This window comes from Macaca thibetana, chromosome 17, assembly GCF_024542745.1.
Source record: "Macaca thibetana thibetana isolate TM-01 chromosome 17, ASM2454274v1, whole genome shotgun sequence".
NCBI lineage: Eukaryota > Metazoa > Chordata > Mammalia > Primates > Cercopithecidae > Macaca > Macaca thibetana.
Window position 1 is genome coordinate 69,064,256 of NC_065594.1, and position 7,266 is coordinate 69,071,521.

Here is a 7,266-nt window from a genome sequence, read left to right on the forward strand (position 1 = left end):
TTTAACATTGAAAATTTTGCAAAGTTATATTTAAGAAAACTATTACAATCAATTATTGGAAAAATAATGCAATATTTTGGATTAAAGTATAGTGAATTACATTGGACTACTTATCAATATGAAATATTACAAATGTCCACTTTTGCGTTTATTCAAAGCAGATACTATAAATCCTTCTTCAATGGCAGATTTCTTCAATTTAGCTCCTTGAAGAAAGCTTCCTAATGTATTAAATATTCTGTATATGTTTGAAAAAATAGATTTTTTTAAATCTTTTTTTTTTTTTTTTTTTTTTTTTTTTTTTTTTTTTTTTTTTTGCTTCAAGTTTTAATCAAAGCTTTTATATAAGATTACTTTATTCCTGCATCTTCTCAATTGTTTCTTCCTTGTATTTGCCCTTTTCCTTTCCTACTTGGCGAGATTTGGCTTTCCGTTCAAGGATCTTTTTGCGGTCTTTGTCCAGTTTTAGCCTAGTGATAACCACCTTGCTGGGGTGAATGCCTACGTGGACCGTTGTGCCATTAGCCTTTTCCCGCTGCACCGTTCAATGTAGATAACATACTTCTTCCTGTAAACCTGGACTACTTTGCCAATTTGCTGACCTTTATAGTGTCCTCGTACAACCTGAACTTCATCATCCTTTCGGATGGGCATGGATCGCACGTTGTACTTCTGGAATGCTAAGTCTAATATCAAAGAATCCAGTTTATCCAGGTCAGTGAAATCCAAAATGTTCTATTTGGCATCATTAATTGTGGAGCTGAAGATGTGTAGATTTCTAAATCTATAAAGAAATGTGATATACAGACCGTATACATGTTAGGGTCCCTGTACATGGTTTTCCTTTCATGTGATTAAATAAAAACACTGGCAATTTCTTCTTATGTTTTTGAAGTCATTTGGCATTCACAACTTTAATACTATGAACAAACTGATTTGTAGTATTGTCTTTCTTTTTTTCTCTTTCTCTCTCTCTCTGTCTCTCTCACACACACACACACACACACACACACACACACAGAGGCAGAAGAGAGACACAGAGAATCACTTCATTCCACTCTTTATCATTTTATTGGTCAGACAAGTCTGGCCATGCTTTCCGTGTAATAATTTATATTATTTAGAACAAGAATAACATATTTTTAAATTTACTATAGTTCAAGAAACATGTTTTATCTTTTCAGATAAATTTGTATAAATTTTAATCAATTTATAAAATATATTATTTCAACTTTTTTCAAAGACATGCTCATCTTCTTTTAATCTTTTATCTAACATATATGTTAATTCAGGTCTAGAAGGGGGCTCCTGGGTCTGTCCTAAGTCCCACTGTAATCACTTCAGCCAAGGCTTGCTTTGAATTCCTGAGGCTCCTTGCTCCTCCGATGAACAGGGGACACCACACTACAGCAGCATTAATTCTCCATGACACACTGAAATTTTACTATTCTAGAATGAAGGTAAGCTTGCCTTTGTTTTGCATTATAGTAATTTCAACTGCCAAAATTCGTCCCTCATTCGAACGGAGATGAGCTGAACTCACCTCATTGTTAAGCAGATTTGTCCAATTATTTATTCCCAGATTAAGAACCAAGTTAGTCCTGTTTGTCTATTGTTATGCAAAACAGTCACACTTGTATATTAAAAAGGAGAAAATATTTATGTGGACACCACTTTTTATTAACATTTAGTATTATATTATTGTTCAGGTTTCTGTATGACAAATCTAGGTACATTAGGTCCTCATTCTAGTCACATTTTAATGTGTAGCCTAAACATACCAATATTTGATGTCTTGATTATAATATGTAATGAATTATTTCCAACTACTTTTACTTAGAGATATTTTAGTAACAATTCCATTGGGTGCAAGGTGTCAGTAAAGTTTTTAAATGTATCATTTAAAAATTATTGCACATTTTCTCTTTTCACTTTGGTAATAATGTGCAATTCAAGAAGTTAGAACATAATTTGGAATATATGGAAGAAAAAAATAATATAATGTATGGGGAAGTCCTGTCAGTCACTCGGCTTGAGGTGACGATAAGGAGAAAATATATTTACTTTGGAGAATGTCACAGAAAGCATTCAACCATACTTCCTGATGTTATTTCTAAAAATTATTAGTTCTCTGTACTGGGAGCACTCTAACTCACCAGACGGGGACGCTCACATCCTTATGACTTGTTACCAGATTCAAGCTGTGGTAACTAACCCTTTTATTCCCAGATGGCATACAGAGAGGTTCTCTGGCTGATTTCAGATATGATTTTTTTTCACAGTAAGAATGCTAGTAGAATAGGTGGACGGAATATAATATAATAAAATTTTGTTCTCTTTTCCTCCCCTCTAGATATTTTCCAACTGGTCCAAGTTTTGTTGTCATTGCTAATAAAAATAAGAGACAGACCGTCCTGTTCTTAGCCAATAAGGGGTCAAGATATTAAACTGAGACATAGTAGAAGTTTATGATCAAATATCACCATATTCATGAGACTTGGCCTGATCCCCCAAACTGCCACCACCACACTAAAATTAAAATAATTTCTCGAGAACTGTAGATCTCCTTTTTCATTATCTCTTTATCCATAGGAATTTTTATATAGTATCATAATACTTATTATTTTTGTTTATTTGTCAGTCTCCCTTCTAAATTATTACCTAATGAAAGACAGGAATTTTTTTGGTCTGTGTCTTTGTTTATTTGTTTGTTTTGTTCACTGATACATTCCCAACATCTAGAACAGTGCCTCAAACATAATGGGTGCTTCAAAAATATTTGCCGAATAAAATACTGAAATCTCTTTTGGCTGGAAAAATCTTTGATGTCCCATTTTACATCCTTCATTGAAAGGTCAGAGTTGAACACTTTCATTCATCCAAAGAGAGAAGGGCTCTGGTGAGAGAATGTGTGATTGGAAGTGCAGCCTCTCGGGGCAGGCTGGATCTCGGCTCTACTTACTGTGTGATTTGGGGAAAATTGCTCAACGTCTCTGTGCTTTATTTTCTTAATAGATGAATTATCTCACATTTTAACTCAGTTATCAAGATAAAATGTGTGTTCACACTTTAGATGAACAGCTGACTCATAGGTTCTTATTACCATGACAGATAACTTACTGCTTTTCCACACAGAGCACAGCATGGGAAGCAATAGCACCATAAGATACTGGATATCCTAGATTTTTTTTCTTATGGTAATTACATTTTTATTTGAAGTCATTTATATAGCAACAACACTAATTTTGTAAATAATAGGATTATAAAATATTTAATAGAATTTTTCCCCTAAATGACACCTTAGATATTAGATTCTGAAAACTGGTATTGGTTTAAGTCACGATTCAGCGAACTGAAACAAAGGTGTTTTCTATTTTTTTGTCTTTATTTTTTTTTCTGTTTGCATTTCTTCCCCAGAGACTATTAAAACTCAATTGGCAACAGGAGTATTAACAGAATTTGCAGTTAGTTCTGGGTTTATGAATTGTCTATTACCCTTGAGAACAGTAATGTGTAAGGAATTTATATTTAGAGTGTAAATGGCAGAAATGTTTATATTTAGTTCTGACTTTTATTTATGCTTTGTAAATTTTGTAGCTGTTGGCTCATGATGAAATAGTTTAATGTATCTTATGACTCACTGGAAAGTAAGACACTTCAGAGTGTTTGAATTGAAAACTTCCACTTAGAAAGTTTTCAGGAAGTTAATAGATCTTCTCATATATGACAAACCTGTATCAATTATATAGGGAACCAGACACACACAAGTCTGGATTGGGTAAGACCTATTAATGGGGGCTTATATCACTAATAATTAACTTTATAAAATTAAACTGAGACCTAATTTTATTGAGATTTGTTTTTCTATGGAAGCAGAATGTTTAGAAAATCTATTTGAACATGAGAAATAGGGTTTATCCTTAATGCTATGATATATTAAATGATTGCCAATAGAATACTTGCTACTATGTGGAACACAGTTTATAACCCTGTCCAGTAAGCTTGGATGAACAAAATGGGGGAAAAGTGGGAGTACAATCTGAGATGGAAAATAGAATAGTGAGTTCTCGATAAATGTGAATAGTTTTAAGAATGTGTTCCATTGACTCCTGACGTTTATCAACAATAGTTTCTATCAACAATAGATTATTGGTACTGAAAATGTGTAATTTCAGCCTTTGTTTTAGCTGCTATAACTCTTTTAAAAGAAATAAGAGTGGAGAAGGTAGACATGGAGGAGAAAGATGAGCACCTGCCTAGGCTGAGATAACTCTAGGCACTTAGGTACAGATTACATTCACAATGCCAAGCAGAAGACAACTCATCCTGTTGTTATATTTTTGTTCTCTCTATTCCTTCCATTTCTCTTCTGAAATCCCTCATTTTTCATGTACATCATCCACATTTTCCATTGACAAACTTTATATATTTAACCTTGCTGTTTTTAAGTCATTAGCTGCTAATCACAACATCTAGGTTATCTGTCTCTTTATATTAGCATTGTTGGGGACTTTTGTCCATTGATTATGAATTGCACTCTTTCATTTTCTTTACTTTGCTTTGTTTTTTTGTTCTAGATATTTTATGTAAAACATGAGAAGCACCTAATGCAATTAAAATGTATCCCCTGAAGAAAGACTACCACCACGTTGAAGGAAAAAGTCAAATTTACATGAACAAGAGCTTGTTATGAGATTTACCATACAGAATTCTTTTTTTTTTGAGATGGGGATGTGTGCAATGGCGTGATCTAGCCTCACTGCAACCTCCGCCTTCCAGATTCAAGCTATTCTTCTGCCTCAGCCTCCCGAATGCTGGGATTACAGGCACCCGCCACCACACCCAGCTATTTTTTTTTTTTTTCATAGAGATGGGGTTTCACCACGTTGGCCAGGCTGGTCCTGAACTCCTGACCTCAGGTGATCTGGTTGCCTCGGCCTCCCAAAGTGCTGGGACTACAGGTGTGAGCCACCGCCCATGATCCCTCCCCAGGTGCACATGTTGTGTATATGCCCCTGCCCTTGAGTGTGGGTGGGACTGTAAATATGACGGAGCATCACTCTTGTGATTAGTGTATAATATATCACAAAACTGAAGGAAGTTTTAGATGCAATTAAGGTGTCAAAACAGTTGATTTCGAGATAATCAAAAGGGAGAGTAACTTGGAGTAACTTGGATGGGTCTGATTTGTTCAGATGAGAGAATTTCAAAGGGTCAGAGATGCAAAGGGAGAAAGATTCTCACAGTCACTTAGAACAAATAACCTACTATGTTAGTTTTGTGAACTACAGGGTAACGCACTGCAGGAGGCTGGTGGTTGCTGAGAGCAGCCCCAGGACGTCAGTTGACAAGAAAAGAGGGACCTCTGTCCTACAACCTCAAGGAACTGAATACTGCCCAAACTGTGCTAGCTGGATATAGGACTCCAAGCCTCAGAAGAGAGCTCAGCCCTGGCTGACAACTTGTGACACCCTGACAAGAGGACTCAGTTAACCTGCACCCAATGCTTATGTCTCCCCAAAATTAATGTGTTGATATCCTAACCCCCAAAGGGGTGATATGGGAGGTGGAAACTCTGGGAGGTGATTAGATAATGAGGGCAGAGCCCTTGTGAGTGAGATTAGTGCCCTTATAAAAGAGGTCTACGGAAGACCCCTCACTCTTTCTACCTTGTTGAGGACAGAGGACACAGCAAGAAGGTGCTGTTTATGAAGTGGGACCAGATCAGACACCTATACTTAGAGGTAATAAATCTGTATTGCTTTAAGCTTTTCCGTTGTGACAGAGCGTTATGCAGTGGTAGAAAACAAATATGTGGGATTTGTTGTAACATGAATTAGATGTAGTTGCCCATGGCTTACAAGTTTTGAGAGTGGAATCAGAACGTGTTCAATCCAAATACCAGATTTCTTAGCTATAGGAGACCTCTTTCTGTGCTGCAGCCCAGCACCGGCTTTTAGTTTGCTGCTGAGGTCACTTTGCTCCTCAGTTATTTTGCTGGTTTCACCACTTTAGGAAATTCTTTCGATGCTTTCACTGCTTTGCCTTAAGACTCTGAACACCTAGGGGGATTTCTCTCTGAGATCATTATGGCTTTTATTGAGTAGAGCCCTGTGCCCGTCAGGGGCATTTCTCCTAGTGTGTCTACTCACCTGTTTGGTTGGGCTGTAATAGCTGTGCACTCAAGGACAGCTTTGTGTGCCTGGTGGGAGATTTTTCAACCTTTCTGCTCTTCTCCAGTCTGTTAAGGGCCACTGATGCATTTCTGAATGGCCCCATTCAACTTGGAAAGTCTGCAGTTCTTCTGCTGTGTCTCAAGACTTCAGCTGATTTCTAGCTGACTGTAAGAGAGATTCGTGAACCATACAGGGAGGTGGAGGTTTCTTGTGGTCCTTCTGTCCTGCTTCAAGCTATTGGCGTAATGCCATCCTACACTAATTAAGAGTTTCTCATTTTTTTAAGATTTTTTTTCCTAATTGCCCTTCATGGCATTTTAATGCCACATGTAACTGTGTATCTATTTATATACTGTGTGCATATCTGTGTTTTATATATGAAAAGAGTTGGATTTTCTTTTACTCCACAAGAACCAGCTTTCACCCCCTCCAGGGTGGTATTGCCTCACTGAGGATGTATGTTCACCTAGAATGCATGTTGGCCCTGTGGATGGGTGCTTTGATCACTTCCTCTTCACCCTGTTGGTGACAGAGGGATTCTCATCCTAGAGTTATGAGAATCTTTGACCACACATCACCCAGTGCTGGACAGACAAAACTGACAGCAGTTTATTGATCATATATACTCACCCAAGAGAGGATAACTCTGCATGTCATTCAAGGCCACAGAGGAGTTGCTTTTGGGAAAAGAGTTAACAATCAGGAGAAGTGGGAGGCAGACTTTATAGTATCAAGTGGGTGAGGTGCCCACTGGTGCTCATGGCAGGATGTAATTGGCTTCTCCACATAGTTCCACAGGTTGGCAGAGAATTGAAAACCACTACTGAGGGTAGCAAGAACTACACCTGGAATATTGATAAGGAGGATTGGGTGGCTAACAGACCATATGTGTAGGAGCAGAGGTGGGAGATGAACTTGCACTTGCAAATAGGCCATGTATTAGTCCGTTTTCATGCTGCTGATCAAGATATACCCGAGACTGGGCAAATTACAAAGGAAAGAGATTTAATAGACTTGTAGTTCCACATGGCTGGAGAGGCCTCACAATCATGGTGGAAGGCAAGGAGGAGCAAATCACGTGTTACACTAT

The 7,266-nt window shown here is 37.4% G+C and overlaps 1 pseudogene across 1 annotated transcript; it reads right to left on the reverse strand.

Moving 5' to 3' along the window:
- Positions 1–277: 277 nt before the first annotated feature.
- On the reverse strand, positions 278–6,279 carry LOC126940277 (60S ribosomal protein L26-like; annotated as a pseudogene). The gene is made up of 2 exons (XR_007720691.1): positions 6,153–6,279; positions 278–686 (listed from the first exon to the last, which is right to left on the reverse strand). The product of XR_007720691.1 is annotated as a 60S ribosomal protein L26-like (transcript).
- Positions 6,280–7,266: the final 987 nt, after the last annotated feature.